Genomic DNA, 17,168 nt, shown 5'->3' on the forward strand with positions numbered 1-17,168 from the left:
ATTTTGTCTGTTGGATACCTTTTTTGAGATATTATGGGTGTGTTTTATTGTTATTATGGGTGAGATATCATTGTGGGTGTGTACTTACCAATTTACAGTATTTTTACTCTAGCAGCACATAACTATTGTGACCTAATTTTCTCTGTTGTTCCATGAGACTCAGAGTGACACAGACCTAACCCCCACCTGTATTCCTCCCACACGTCTGTTGATAGTTTCCATTCCAATAATATTACCACAAACTGTTCATTCTCTGTCTCTGCTTCTACAGAGGATTTAGCAATCATACTTCCTCTCCCCTAACATAACTTTCCCCTAGGAGGAAAAATTAAAGTCTCGCGATAGGCGCTCGTTTGTGCAGCCGCCATATTCTGTGACAAGTATTTTGATTCGTATCTGTTGGAAGTAAGAAAAGAGAAATTAAGGGGGAGTAGAGGGGGTAAAGAAGAAGAGCTGTCAAAAGAATTCCCGTGTCTCTGAAACATCGGGGGCTGTAGTAACCCCCCACTCGGGTCAAAACAGAGAAGGCCTGGGTACCGTAGAAACTCCGTCTACGAAGTCCACCTCGCCGCTTTTCTTTCAGCACCACGGCCCTGTGGGAGATTCTGTGGTTGAGTTTCGGGTGTTGAAGGTGGCCCGGGGAGCGGCGGCGGAGACGGTAAGCGAATGCTTCAGAATAGGCCCAGAACCAGAAGTGGTTGAAGTTGTAGTTGAGTTACTGTAAATGGAAATTCGGTCTAACAACTCGCTACTAACATGTTTGAAATGTATGTGCGAGCACATCCCTCTGGTAAGTAGAAAACGAAGAACAAACTTTCTGTTGTCGGCTTTTCAGGTGTGAAAAAGTTTTTGACTGCATCTGGTGAGCTATTTCGTTTAGCTATGTGCGATATGTTGTGTCCAGCATGCATATGTTATTACACATTTGTAATCAAATTTAGCTGTAAACCTTGCATTTATAGTCCGCTCATTTTAAAGCTGACGTGCATGTTTTGTAGTTTATAAAGGCTACACTATAGTAGCTACATTTTTCCATTGAGAGTTCTTGCAAAACTTCTTCGTCAGCCATGGTGTTCCGAGTGCACAACTAAATTGTAACACGGCCGTTATAATGCCAATATGATTATATCAAGTGTTGTGACTTCAAATAAGTTAGATTTATTTTTTGGAAATAGTTTTCAAAAAGTTAATTAGCTCGGTAACGTAGCTAACATAGTAGCTCGCAAGTAGCGATAGTTGGTCTGGTAATTTACCCGGACGTTTGATGCTTCCTAAATGTAACAAGTTAGCTGCAGTTGTTGCCAGCATCTAAATGTGTAAAACATTGCTTTACAATTATATGATGGCCTGTCTATCCTATCGGCTGCATTGATGGGCCTCCCCAAATATTGCCTAGAGACATATTAGGAGTTCCGAATGGCATAGCACAGGCCCAATGTAATAACTAGGCTAATCGAAAGTCTCCTGTAGACTACATAATTGTATTGCTGCACGAATCGAATTACCTCGAGGTGTCAAACGCAGTAACAGTAGCCTGCCCTGTACTTTCTCCTTCCCTTCTATGTAACTTATATGAAATATGTTTGCACATTCTCTCAATTAGGCTATATGTTATTCTTTATCATTTTATAATTGTTTCTTCGCTCACTTATGTGATACAGATATATTTCTTAGTTAAAGTGAATGTAATCACTTAGTTTGATCATCTGAGCAGATTTGACCCATGTATTGAAATGTCCCTTCAGGAGTATTTCAGATGAGAGGTTTGACAGCTTTCCAATGGATAGGTGCAGGGGAGCATGTGTGGGAGGTGGGTTTGACACATTACAATAATAATATATTTACTATCTTACCTTAATTATAGTTTGTTATCTACAAAGACATACATGGTTCAGGCCTTGTTTGCAATGGTTTAATGTAGCCTATTTCGCTATTTATGCACACTTTGCTCATAGTGTCTTTCAAAATAATGAATACTTTATCATGTGCCCTGGCCTTTATAGGCTACATGTCAGCCAGTAACTGTTTTAACCACAGATTGTTGTTGCTCACTTGGAATTAAACAATATTCCCCTTGTAAGGCTTTTGTTTTTGAATATTTAGGGCAAATCAATCATTGGAATATGAACCTCATCCTTCAACCACGCTAACTTTATGGATACACAACATGTATACTATCTCCATGCATAGTAGTTGTCACTGCACACAAGGACCATCTTGTTATCTTGCCCTATTTTTGTCCATATAGGCTATTAATTCAGCTCTCTTGATTTAACTCTCTTCCAAATAATTGGGTGGTATTCCTGATATTCCATGTAATTAAAGTAAATGCCTGAATGTTCCTTTGTGGTATTCCTTTTGCTACAAAGTTAAAATATTTAACAGTGATTTGTCAATAGCCTGGCTGTAAAGGGTCTAGTGCGGTCCATTTAAATTACTACTAGGCTTTCTAGAATCTCTTCTCTATTGGTCTCCAATGGTTGTGTTGGTGTTGCTGATAGTGGTTTGGGTAGAGTATTATTCATTAGCAGCTTGTGCCTGTCTTGACTTGCAGTCAACATTGAACTTCCTGACCAATAAGCTGCCATGGCCAACTGTTTATAGGTGCAGACCCCTAACTGAAACCATGTGTGCCTGTAGCTGGGCAAATATATGTCGCTCGCTGAGAAAGCCCTGCTGATTTGCCACTCTTTGGGGGTGATAGTCTCACGTTTTACTCTGATAAGCGCTAATCCACAGATAAATCACAAGTTCGAACAAGACGATGACTGGAGTGGATGGATGTTCTGTGTAGGTCTTCATCAGAGATAATGAAGTTGTACATTCAGTTTTTCAATTATTTTGAAAGTGCAGTGAGGGGAGCACAGTATTTCTTCAATGACTTGGTGTTTTGTGAGTGTGAATGAAGGGAGGTTAGGCTAAACATTTATATACAGTGTTGAGTTAGTGAATAAGAATGAAGTTGTTTGATGTTGTTTGCAAGCTCACGGTCAAAGTAATGTCTCCCTGCTTAGTTTCCAAATGTGCCGTTTGCAAACACACATTGGACAAGGTAGATAGATGTTAGTCAACCAAAGCTGAAAAACAAAGAAAATGCATTGTGTGCTTTTTTATTTCATGGACTAATAGTCAGTTCCTGTTGCTGTTGTATCTTTAAGGCTAATGGCATGGTGTTTCAAAATGTTATGGTTCATTATTGCCAAGACTGGAATCCTCTCTCCTGAAAGACTGGTTTTGAGGTTTATCATTTGCACAACAACCCCTTCCCAGTCAGAGAGGGGCTGTTTTTTTTGACTAGGCAGGGGGAGGGATAATTATATGAGTATACTGGCGTGAGTACAAGTGCTAGTTGTTTGGATCAACAGTACAGAGGAAATTTAACCTAGGAAGTCATGCTGGCTTACCTTCCTATCTGTCAGACACTGGATTTGGTTAATTTTGCCACCAGAGCATTTTTCTGTCCTGTTCATAGTTTTATCAGTAATAGCTACATCGTGAAGTAGTTGGAGTGTTCTGGTAAAATGTTGCATCACAATTACCCTACCAGGTGGACACTAACGTTTTATTGATTGGTTTCATATTGTTTGTTATAGTCATGTTGCCTTATCTCTATGAGAGCAGTACGTAGTAAGTACACTATAAGGATACATCACATTATGCCAAGTGCAGCAGTCTGTCTCAGGAAGAGAGAGACAGAGCCTCTGGCTTTAACCCTCCCCCACCCTGGCCTGTGTGTGGCTGCCTGGCTGTCAGGAAGAGAGACTCAGTTGAACCTCCCTCCCCCTGGTAAAGCAGCTCTCTAACTCCTTAGCTTCAAATGGAATCCTCCCATTTCACATGGTGGACTTTCCAGTTCAGTGGTTAAATTGCATGCATCTACTGAGTATGACACTGCAAAGGTTACGTGGACTGACTCCACCACCATTAGAGCCTAGTTGCAAGAGGCACTTTGCATTACTGAATCATTACACGTTGATAAGGCTATTTGACACATTGTTGGAATACCAGTGTGGTAGATTTTGCAGGGTCCGCTGCAAGTAATCGCTCAGTTCAACGGATTCCAATCACTTGAAGCGAAGTGTGGTTAGAGTTTATTTTTTACTTACAAAAAACAGTAAACACAACATTGTAACATGACATAAACCAAAACAGTAGAACCACCACACTTTTACACATTTTACTTGATAAGAGAAGGACATTGCTAAAGAGTGAATCTTTAAGAAATGGGGTTTATAACTAAGTCGTGAAATTGGGGAGTAACACACGGTTATGACTGAACAATCCTCACAGTGGCAGAATAAATAGTTCTTAACAACTGTGTCATTTAAAGCAGCTAATCTAGTTAGCTCTCTGATTTTAGCAAAATCAAAACAATCACAGAGCATCATTTTTTTGCTCTCCTTCATTTGCTTGAATTGAAGAAGAAAGGTCTCAGTCATCAGTAGTAATGGGCCAGCTCCTTTTGTGTGACTGAGCACAACCATGACGTCTCCAGGCTGTTCTACCAGAGCACACTGACAGGACCACAGTGTCTCTGTCTCTGGATGTGTCCCAAATGGCTCTGGTCAAATGTTGTGCACTATGTAGGGAATATGGTGTTGACAGGAGCACAGGGCCTCTGGCTCTCACTCAATTCAATTTTAATTTAAGGGGCTTTATTTGCATGGGAAACATATGTTTACATTCCAAAAACAAGTGAGATAAATAATAAACAAAAGTGATAAAAAAAAATAAAAAACAGTAAACATTACACTAAAAAAAGTTATATTTTGCCAGTTCTAGGATCTGTTTGATGTGAACATCACATATTTATCTCTGATCAGGCAATGCAATTGTTTATTACCTTTTGGTTTGTTTTCCTCTCTCCGCATTCACATTAATTATTGAATAGGACCAAAAATTCCTAAGTATTAAAGTGATGATTTGACCTTTAAGGACTAGTTATAGTTGAAACTTTAGGTATAGGCTTATGTCTCAAGAATTGTTGATGTGTTTATGTGAGTGAACTTGCTCAACCTCTCTGTGGATGTCTTTTGGTGCATAAAGGATGCGCTATTTGCCTGTTACTGCACATGCTGTAGTCAGCTGTTTTCAAAGAAGTGAGAGGTATTAACTTTTTTGCTCACTGACAGGGAGGAAGTAACCTTGGTTGTGGTTTATCGCGTAGATCAGACAACCTCTCAAGCCTAGAAAATGTATAAACTATACCATGATCAGGTGAAAACACAATTAACCATTGTACTGCCACCCCCCCAACCACTTTGCTTTTGTAAATGCTGTGAGAGATTCCGTTACACTTTGTTGGTTCTGTTTTCATGCCTCTGGGTGCTCAACATGCTGTGTGTGCAGTCAAAGGTGTTATTATAGTATAGCTGCCTTTTTAGGATCTGTTGCCTCAGGAAATGGGAGAAGTGTGCACCACATCCTATAGCGAGACTGTGCACTCTGCCCCCCTGCTTGACCTTGGGTACTATTTTCCACTACTTAAATCAGTCTGCATTCTCCTCCTTAAATCACGACAGTATGTTTTCCCCTAAAATCAGTCCCATTACTCAAATCAATGCATCTTCTCTTTTTCAAATTAGCCTAGTTTGGTCTCAACTGAAATCAGCACGCGCTCCCTTCAGTTTGTATTCTGTCGGCTGAGCCACTAATGTAACATGTCGTATTCAAACCAGAACTTTCCTATAGTAGGTACTGTATCCACTTGGGAACCATATGTTTTTTATAGATAGTCTAGTTCTGCTGAATGTCTTTGTGCGCGTTCCAAATGGCACCCTGTCCTCTATATAGTGCACTATTTTAAAAGTAGTGCACTATATAGGGAATAGGGTGTCATTTAGAAAGCACACTTTGACAAACTTGTGTGTGCGCATTCCAAATGGCACCCTGTCCTCTATATAGTGCACTATTTTAAAAGTAGTGCACTATATAGGGAATAGGGTGTCATTTAGGAAGCACACTTTGACAAACTTGTAAATAGTTCAGTCAGTGGAACCAATGTTCCTAAAATAGCCCTCCTCAGCAACACAAGCACTTAATCAGCATAGAAAACAGAAGAATAATTAGAGAGCATGCTTTTTCTGCTAATTAAGTGTTTTTCAATGTTCCTTTCCCTTGCTGCATTTACACCCCAAATGGCACCCTAGTATCTACATAGTGTACTACTTTTGACCAAAGCCCTATGGGCCCTATATATGGTATATGGTGCAATTTGGGACACAACCCAGGAGGAACTCTGCTATGAAATAGGATAGTAGCACAACCATCAATTAAAGAAATATAGGAGAGTGCCTCAGCTGGGTTTCTTTGGATGTAGCATTTAAAGTAATTAAAAACAGAACAGACTTGTGTGTTAAAAAGGGATGTTTGGAAAGACAGGAGTGCAAGTCTCGATACATGTTTATTTAGCATTGTTAGAGAAATGCTGTATTGTGCACTTAAAGGGCAATTCCACCACTTTTCAACTTCATTTTCATTATCTCCAGCACATACATACACTACTACATGACCAAAAGTATGTGGACACATGTGGACATCATTCTAAAATCATGGGCATTAATATGGAGTTGATCCCCCCTTTGCTGCATCAGCAGCCTCCACTCATCTGGGAAGGCTTTCCTAGATGTCCGGAACATTGCTACGGGGACTTGCTTCCATTCTACCACAACAGCTTTAGTGAGGTCGGGCACTGATGTTGGGCGATTAGGCCTGGCTCGCAGTCGGCGTTCCAATTCATCCCAAAAGTATTCGATGGGGTTGAGATCAGGGCTCTGTGCAGGCCAGTCAAGTTCTTCCACACTGATCTTGACAAACCATTTCTGTATGGACCTCGCTTTGTGCACGGGGCATTGTTATGCTGAAACAGGAAAGGGCATTCCTCAAACTGTTGCCACAAAGCACAGAATCTTGTAGCATGTCATTCATTGTATGCTGTAGCGTTAAGATTTCTCTAGCCCGAACTAGGGTTGGGCGGTATACCGTTTTTTTTTTAAATATATATATATATACTGGTATTGATGCATGGACCGGTTTGGGTTTTTACTTTACACTCTATAATGGTATTTGAATGTTTGGTTTGTTAAATGTGATATGCAGAGTGTAATGTCCATTTTTATAGTTTACTTCGCTACTTGAGTCGTCTCTCTCCGCTCTTTCTATACCGCTTTCCACACAGACCTAGCCGCGTCCCCTGTCACTCAAGGAGCGCATTTGATGTTCCTCAACCACGAGACACTTGCGTTCAGTCTGCATGGTCAATGCAGCATATGCAGCACTGTTGATGACAATGATGCCGTTTTCACTTGGCTTCTTAATATACATCTACTAGCGTTCTATAATCACATGATTCGTTTGTGTTTCATACATCTGCAAACAGCTAGTTTGTCTTTTCTTAGCAAGTTGTTCCTAAATCTTGTTAGCCTCTGATTGTTAGCCGCTAATGCTAATCGCTAGCTAGCCAGCTAATAAATGTACTGAGTAAGAGCAAGCGTAATTAGCTATACATCCTGATAATACCAGTAATGGTGTAGACCTAAATCAGCATGTTGTTTGTTCAACAGTGTCTTCTAAATTAAAGAGGTAAACGCAAAGCAAGAATATGTTAGCAACATGAAGTAGCTAAGAGAAAACGTTCAATGTAGCCAAAGGTGTTTCCTAGGGGACCCTATAATCTATCAACACATTTGTTCCTACCCTGTCACAATAAGTCCTCCCTGGCATTTTGATTCGTTGTCATGTCAAACAACACTGTATTAAAGTGTCATATTATAACTATATAATTAGAACAGACATTATATTCCCATGATTCCAAAAGTTAAGAGTTTTGCTGTAAATCGCAAGTCAAATTGCAACATGTGATTAAAAATAAGGCCCAGATTGCTTGCCCGTATCGTGCAGCCCTACATTGCAGTGTGGAAATGATCTCAAATGCAGAAATGTATGAAAATTATGACATATTTTAGGGTTGAAGTTGAATTGAACAGTATAGAACAATCAGAATAGAGAAAAACTCATTGAAATCACTTAGAATGTATGTGTTGCCACCCTAGGATCTCTCACTACTCAGAAATCATTTGCCTTGGATAACCTGAATGATGCTAGAATGTTTTGGAAGGCTATTAAGTTTATGTCTGGAAACAGTAATGTTAATGAATTACCTTCATCTGTATTGAAGGACTGTTGCTGTAAATGACAAAATTGAAATGCTGAATTGTTTCAATTAGCACTTTGTATCATCTGGTAGGCTGTTTGATTCAGTGTCCTCTGTCTCTGTACAACCCTGTGTGGATGAACCAGCAAGAGCTGGTCAAACTTTTAGCTTTTTGCCATTCTCAGTGCAGGAGGTACATAATGCCCTGAAATCCATAGATCAGAGAAAGCCTGCAGGTCCTGATCTTTTTGTTCCCTGATTTTTAAATCTGGCAGCTGATTTCATAGCTGAACCACTTACATATCTGTTCAATCTAACCCTGGAATGTAATGGAATTCCAAAGATCTGCAAATCAGTATTTCTTCCATCACTTTTAAAAGGGGGAGATCCAACTCTTTTAAATAATTATAGGCCAATATCAAAGCTGTCACCCCTGGTGAAAATACTTGAACCCCTTGTGAGTGAACAGCTAAAAGTGTTTTTATATACTAACTCTATTTTATCAATGTATCAATCGACAAAAAACAACACTGTCTCACTTTTTATTGATCTCATCAAGGCTTTTGATACAGTTGATCATGCTATACAATTATTATTATTTTTTTAATACCGTGATATAATACTTTGGCCATATCGCCCAGCCCTAGCCCGAACCATGAAAAACAGTCCCAGACTAGTATTCCTCCTGCACCAAACTTTACAGATGGCACTATGCATTGGGACAGGTATCATTTTCCTGGCATCGGCTAAACCCAGATTCGTCCGTCGGACTGCCAGATGCTGAAGGGTGATTGATCACCCCAGAGAACGCGTTTACACTGCTCCAAAGTCCAATGGCGGCATGCTTTACACCACTCCAGCCGACGCTTGGCATTGCGCATGGTGATCTTAGACTTGTGTGCGGCTGCTCGGCCATGGAAACCCATTTCATGAAGCTCCCGACGAACAGTTATTGTACTGATGTTGCTTCCAGAGGCAGTTTGTAACTGGGTAGTGAATGTTGCAATTGAGGACAGACGATTTTTACACGCTACGTGCTTCAGCACTCAGCCTACCACTTCGCGGCTGAGCCGTTATTGCTCCTAGATGTTTTCACTTCACAATAACAGCACATACAGTTGACCAGGGCAGCTCTAGCAGGGCAGAAATTTGACGGACTGACTTGTTAGAACAGTGCCACGTTGAAAGTCATTGAGCTCTTCTACTGCCAATGTTTGTCTATGGAGATTGCATGGCTGTCTGCTCGATTTTATACAACTGTCAGCAACAGGTGTGGCTGAAATAGCCAAATCCACTAATTTGAAGGGGTGTCCAGATACTTTTGTGTATATAGTGTATGTGACAAGGGGATATTTCTGCTTTTTGTAGAAAGATGTATAAAGTTAAAAAGTTCTACCCAATTACATAATTACATAAGTTAAAACATTTAAAAAACGGTGATTTTCAAGCACTGTAAGATTTGTGGTGACATGGGGAGTAAGAAAATACCCTCCCTCTAGCTAAAAACTCATTGCAGGTTTTGAATATCACCGTTTCTTTCGTTTTAACCACAGATCATAGAAATATGCTGTTTTCACATATGTAGACACTGGTATGGTGCTGGAGAGAATGAATATGAGGTTGAAAGTGGCAGAATTGCCCTTTAAGCAATGACTTTCCAGTTTTCATTTATGAGCAAGCAGTAGGTCAATGGACTTGGAATAGTCCAGTGGGTTTTGGAGAAAAGGGGGGCTATGATATATGCTGTATCTGTCGTCATTCTGTTGTCATCTTCTTTCAAACAGTTTGAATGACAGGTTGCACACACAGGAAGACAGAGCAGCAGTGACCATAACATTGCACACCATGGGATTAAGGAGACTGCAGCCAGACACTGTGGCAGGATATGTGTGTGTGACATACAAACACTTCCTCTTGTCAAGGACAGTTGTGATAACCACCTCAACTCTCACGCTAGCCAACTGGCACCTCATCCTCCCCTTCATATTGATTTACACTGAATAAGACACTCCATTGTCAATGCAGAAGGAATGCCAAATAAATAATAGCAGCATTGACGATGCTAACTGATAGCTTGCTTGTCCTCATAAATTGTAAGATATTTGTTTTTCATGAATTGTGGTGCCAGTTTATCATACTAGCATCAGTCAGTCTGTACAATTAATTCAATTCCTCCTCCTTGCAGCTCAAGGACACTGTGAACCCCCTTCTCTCCCGAGTCTCCCCCAGGTGTGTAATATTGGGTCAGTCTTGAGTGGAGTCTCTAATTCCTGCACCAGTAAGGGGTTGTGAGGTGGTGCCTTTACTGTTGTCCCTCCCTCACTACTCTGTGACATGCTCTGCTGTGCTCTCAGGCAGCCCTGAGGCCCCACAACGCCACCCGAAGCCACACAAGACAACATGGCGGTGGTGGATTCAGTGGAATTAGGGCATTGAGCTTGTATTTATTTAGAGGAGAGGAGGCCAGGAAAGCCTTGAGGGGAATTGAGCCAAGATAGATATGCTGGTGCTGGCGGACTTGTCTATCTATCTGATGTGACAGTGAATGGTTTAGAGGAATGTAGCTAGCACCTGATCGTGGACACTGGTGATGGCTTCCTCTGCAGGCAGCTGACTGCACACGTTTCTGGGTGGTAGCCGCCCCCAATTTGTGTGTACACACACACAATAATTTGCCAGTAACAGATGACATTCATATTCTGACAATCTCTGATTTAGTTAATACATTTGATGATACACTGGTAGCAATGCATGGTTATAACATCTACAGAAAATACAGAAACGTCAATGGTGGAGGTGTTGCTGTTTATATTCAGAACCACATTCATGTAGAGCTTAGAGAGGACCTCATGTTAAATACTGTTGAAGTAATATGCTACAGGTTCATCTGCCTCACCTAAAGCCCATTCTTGTGGGAAGCTGCTATAGACCACCAAGTGCTAACAGTCAGTATCTGGAAAACATGTGTGAAATTCTTGATAATGTATATGATATCAACAGAGAAGTAAGTCAAGCTGCCCACTCAAGAAAAAGTTTCAAACTGTAACCAGTGCCTGCAATCTGGTTCAGGTTACCAGTCAACCTACCAGGGTAGTTACAAACAGCACAGGAATGAACAGATGCCTCACAAGTCCGCAACTGGCAGCTTCATTAAATAGTACCCGATAAACACCAGTCTCAACGTCAACAGTGAAGAGACGACTCCGGGATGCTGGCCTTCTAGGCAGAGTTGCAAAGAAAAAGACATATCTCAGACTGGCCAATAAAAAGAAAAGATTAAGGTGGGCAAAAGAACACAGACACTGGACAGAGGAACTCTGCCTAGAACGCCAGCATCCTGGAGTCACTGTTGACGTTGAGACTGGCGTTTATCGGGTACTATTTAATGAAGCTGCCAGTTGAGGACTTGTGAGGCATCTGTTTCTCGAATTAGACACTCATTTACTTGCCCTCTTGCTCAGTTGTGCACCGGGGCCTCCCACTCCTCTTTCTATTCTGTTTGGAGCCAGTTGGTGCTGTTCTGTGAAGGGAGTAGTGCACAGAGTTGTAAGGGATCTTCAGTTTCTTGCCAATTTCTCACATGGAATAGCCTTCATTTCTCAGAACAAGAATAGACTGACAAGTTTCAGAAGAAAGTATTTTTTTCTGGCCATTTTGAGCCTGTAATCGAACCCACAAATACTGATGCTCCAGATACTCAACTAGTCTAAAGAAGGCTAGTTTTATTTTTTCTTGAATCAGGACAATAGTTTTCAGCTGTGGTAACATAATTGCAAAAGGGTTTTATAATGATTAATTAGCCTTTTAAAATGATAAACGTGGATTAGCTAACACAATGTGCCATTGGCGGTGGAGGAGGAGTGATGGTTGCTGATAATGGGCCTCTATACGCCTATGTAGATATTCCATAAAAAAATCTGCAATTTGATGTTATTTTAATGGACAATTTTCTTTATTTTTCTTTAAAGAACAATGACATTTCTAAGTAACCCCAAACCTCTAAGTGACCCCAAAGATGAGGCTGGTGTAACCGAAGTGAAATGGCTAGCTAGTTAGCGCGCGCTAATAGCGTTTCAAACGTCACTCGCTCTGATCCTTCTAGTAGTGGTTCCCATTGCTCTGCACGGTTAACGCTGCTTCGATGGTGGCTGTTGTCGTTGTGTTGCTGGTTCGAGCCCAGGGAGGAGCGAGGAGAGGGACGTAAGCTATTCTGTTACACTGGCAATACTAAAGTACCTATAAGAACATCCAATAGTCAAAGGTTAATGAAATACAAATGGTATAGAGGGAAATAGTCCTATAATTCCTATAATAACTACAACCTAAAACTTCTTACCTGGGAATATTGAAGACTCATGTTAAAAGGAACCACCAGCTTTCATATGTTCTCATGTTCTGAGCAATGAACTGAAACGTTAGCTTTCTTACATAGCACATATTGCACTTTTACTTTCTTCTCCAACACTTTGTTTTTGCATTATTTAAACCAAATTGAACGTTTCATTATTTACTTGAGGCTAAATAGATTTTATTGATGTATTATATTAAGTTAAAATAAGTGTTCATTCAGTATTGTTGTAATTGTCATTATTACAAATAAATGTAAAAAAAATAGTCTGATTAATCGTTATCGGCTTTTTTGGTCCTCCAATAATCGTTATCGGTATCGGCGTTGAAAAATCATAATCGGTCGACCTCTAATATTATTAAGTAGATTTGGATAGAAAACACTCTGAAGTATCTAAAACTGTTTGAATCATGTCTGTGAGTATAACATAACTTATTTAGCAGGCAAAACCCCCAGGACAAACCATTCAGATTTTTCTTTTTTTGAGGTCACTCTCTTTTCAATGGGTTTTCATTGGGAATTTCTAAGGGACCTTCTTGTAGATCCTATCGCTTCCACTGGATGTCAACAGTCGTTAGAAATTGGTTGAGATTATTCCTTTGTGTAATGAAGAAGTACCGCCATCTTGAACGAGGGTCACTTGAAGTGTACTGTTTGACCAGAAAGCTAGCTTCAGTTTATTTTCCTCCTGTATTGAACACAGATCATCCCGTCTTAAATTTGATTGATTATACCTAAAGTTGTATTACAAAAGAAGTTTGAAATGTTTTGGCAAAGTTTTACAGGTCATTTTTTAGATATTTTGTAGTCACGTTGAGCAAGTTGGAACCAGTGTTTTTCTGGATCAAACGCGCCAAATAAATTTACATTTTGGATATATGTCGACGGCATTAATTGAACAAAAGGACTATTTGTAATGTTTATGGGACATATTGGAGTGCCAATAAAAGAAGCTCGTCAAAGGTAAGACATTAATTATATTTTTATTTCTGCGTTTTGTGTCGCGCCTGCAGGGTTGAAATAGCGTTTCTCTCTTTGTTTACGAAGGTGCTATCCATCAGATAATAGCATTGTTTGCTTTCGCCGAAAAGCCTTTTTGAAATCTGACATGTCGGCTGGATTCACAACAAGTGTAGCTTTAATTTGCTATCTTGCATGTGTGATTTAATGAAAGTTTGATTTTTATAGTATTTTATTTGAATTTGGCGCTCTGCATTTTCCCTGGTTTTTGGCCAGAGAAGTTAACTGACTTGCCTAGTTAAATAAAGGTAAACTTTTTTGTTGCAAAAATAAACTCCGGTAGGGCAACATCTGAAAAATATCGCACTTGGTAGTGTGTACCGGTGCTCGACCAGTCGGCGAAAGCCAACGTCACCCATGACAGAGAACGGTTGATTGTCAAGGGCAATGAATTCCATTATCTTGGCATTAATGGATGTTCTTACTCTTTTAAATGACTGCTCGACTTGTTGACTGCTTGATCCACACAGCAGACATTGTGGGCTAGGTTAGGAATGCTGTGTTGCACGTGTAGCGCAACATTTTATGCGGCGTCATTACGTCATGTACCTACGTTATATAGGTATGCATGTCAGCTTTGACATCGGTTTTGCACATCGCCGTTAAACTAGACAGCAGGCCGATGTTGGCATTTTTAGCTAATATCGGCCGATTCTGATATCTTCACCGGTATATCGTGCATCCCTAGTATTTACAGATGGTATACACATTTGTTATTAAGGCACATGAAAGTTCACATGTTCCAGAAGGCATTTCTGCCCAAAAACGCATTTTAGATTTTTCGAAAAAAGTTTACGTTCAAATGGCTCTCTTGTGAAGTAGTGACCCGCGACATACTACTAGTTTCCTGAAATGAGTCACATACGTGAATAGTGGCCTGAGGGAACACGCTTAAAAAATGTTATGGTATCCAATTGGTAGTTACAGTCTTGTCTCATCGCTGCAACTCCCGTACAGACAATGCCCACTTAACCCGGAAGCCAGCCGCACCAATGTGTCGGAGGAAACACCGTACACCTAGCGACCGTGTCAGCGTGCACTACGCCCTAGTGCGCGATGGGACAAGGACATCCCTGCCGGCCAAACCCTCCCATAACCCGGATGACTCTGGGCCGATTGCGTGCCGCCCCATGGGTCTCCCGGTCGCGGCCAGCTGCAACAGAGCCTGGACTCAAACCCAGAATCTCTAGTGGCACAATTAGCACTGCGATGCAGTGCCTTCGACCACTGCACCACTTGGGAGGCCTGAGGGAACACATTTTTTGTGAAAAGTGTGAAAAGTGTTATGAAATGTAATGTCATGTAATGTTTTTAATTGTATATAACTGCCTTAATGTTGCTGGACCCCAGGTAGAGTAGCTGCAAATGGGGATCAGCTAATGGGGATTCTTAATAAATTAATGTACAAAATACACACACACACACACCTTCTCCATGTAGGCCTGCACCACTAGCACCTACTGTTTCTCAGACGGGACATCAGCTGTGATTGAATAATATTTTTCTCCGTTAAATTAGTACAGGCGGCCATCCAAACCCCCAGGAAGAATGTGAAACTGTGGAAACGAGTGAAAATGGAAAGAAAAGGCATTGTTGTTTCCCCTTGCACTGCAATTTGACATTGAAATGAGAAGCTGCAATAATACATTACTAACTACATGTTTTTACCTTCCTGATTCACTATTGAGTTTATAAGAAACATTGTGTTAGAAACAAGTAGGGTAAGTCTACCTATTAAGCCTACCAAAATCTAAGCTTAGACATTTCTAACATATACTGTCCTAATTTATTTAAGAAAAAAAAGTCCAGATAAAATGAAATATTAATTTATGATGTGAAGTTTTATGACTTTACTTACAATTGTTTTTTATAAAACATAAAAAGATTTGATAAAATATGTGAAAAGTCTGGACTGGGCTTAATTTGGTACCTACTGAATGTACCCTTTAAACCCATGGTTGTTCCAAATAATCCCACTTTTAGATAATCTATTTAAATAAATTTCCAAATGTTCAAAACTTACATATGGACATTTCTTATGTTGAATTATATAATATTCATCTCCCCTAAAGTTATTAAAATAAACGCATAATTACTTTTCATTATGAAAGTAGCACTCATAACAGTGGACTTAGGCTTTTGTTCTTGCCTACCAGTACACACCTGATTTAGCTAATGAACTAATCATTGACTTCAATCGAGACATGATTAGTTAACTCAGGTGTGTTATTGCTTGATAAGTAAATATATAATAAAATAACCTTCACCCACGCCGGCCATGCAACAAAGACCATAACACACACAAGTAACACACAGTAAGTAATTATATGAAAGCGGATTCACATTTGCTGTACTGCTTTTCTTGTTAATTAGTTTGACTTGTCTTCCTAAAGCCTATCTGAAGACTGTTTCAAATCTCCCTCTCTACTGTGTATTACAAAGGTATAGGTGGTGGACCAACAAATGGGATAACCTGGATGAATGAAGGACAACAATATGACAATGCCCCCACCCAAAAGTTGAGTAATCGCCCAACAGTCATCTTCATGTCCCTAGCATTTTTGTCCACCACTTGTAGGTCCTTTATCCCTCAACCCTGGTCTTATTCTTCTCTCTCTGCATCAACAACTACCTGTCCATTCCAAACATCTTGGAGAGAGTACAGAGGTTTATAATTGTTTCTAATCTTGGGAAAGGCGTATGGCTAGATGCATAATATGCATAACTGTAGTTTTTGTGTGATTTTAAACAACTTAAATCTGAACCAAAAACAAACAATTTATGCATAATCATTGAATATTAGGGATATCAACACACTATCCCCATGGGTTTCAGTGCAAAATTTGCTTAATAGGAGCATACTGAACTTAATTGGAACAACAGTGATTTATGGTGAAAAAGATAGCAAAATCAATATTTGGAAACCGATGGTTTGGGGTATACATATCCACACTGTAGACTACAATATTATGCTAAGTTAGTATTGAACAATATTTATCTATTACCATTTACATTCTGCATAGAGGGAGTTTCCTTCCTTCACCCGAGATACATGTACAATATACAACAATGTAATCTATGTATAACAATGCAAGGTTAATTTAACAGTAAAATAAGACAAAATGCATTTGAAAATGTAAGCTGTAAATGCCTGAAATCTATTGTTTTGTTGTAGTTCATCAAGTTATTTTGCTCCTGTGTGACTGTGACATGCAGGCACGACTGCTATCGTGAAAAACCCATATTTTCAATTGGCAAGAAGTAGTCATTAATGCCCATGAAATATGCTATCATGTGCATATATCAGTACATTCATATCTGAATTTTACATAAAGTATGATAACTTATCTTAGACGGTAATAAATATATCAGAAAAATGTGTTTATCTGAGGGTAGCCTTAACACCAACATTTCTTTGTTGCTTTGATATTGACCACAAGTGAGAACTGACACAACGGGCAATACCTTAATAATAAAACACCTGATTCTTAGAATTAAAACTGTTATGATAAAACAACCAGATTAATAGGTTGAAACATTAAATAGCTGAAACTGTTTTTTAAATTTTTTTTATTCAAAGATGGAAGTGGACTTAATAGTTATGCTTACCCTATTTTTTGCTTCGTGCTACAATACAAGAGTGACATT

General features: G+C 39.7%; 1 protein-coding gene across 10 annotated transcripts in view; it reads left to right on the plus strand.

Annotated features, from left to right (window-relative positions):
- The first annotated feature begins 269 nt into the window (after positions 1-269).
- Positions 270-17,168, plus strand: part of LOC110529530 (TGF-beta-activated kinase 1 and MAP3K7-binding protein 2) — a 70,440-nt gene continuing 53,541 nt past the window's right edge. For 4 of the 10 annotated variants that reach the window (XM_021611781.3, XM_021611783.3, XM_021611782.3 and 1 more), the window contains exon 1: positions 270-658. The gene's annotated coding sequence lies outside the window, so the exon portion shown is untranslated. Of the gene's footprint in view, positions 791-17,168 lie in introns of all 10 variants that reach the window. The other 6 variants (XM_036984922.2, XM_090242737.1, XM_090242740.1 and 3 more) reach the window with 3 other exon arrangements.

Source organism: Oncorhynchus mykiss, chromosome 8 (genome assembly GCF_057628025.1).
Source record: "Oncorhynchus mykiss isolate SJ-2025 chromosome 8, ASM5762802v1, whole genome shotgun sequence".
Taxonomy (NCBI): domain Eukaryota; kingdom Metazoa; phylum Chordata; class Actinopteri; order Salmoniformes; family Salmonidae; genus Oncorhynchus; species Oncorhynchus mykiss.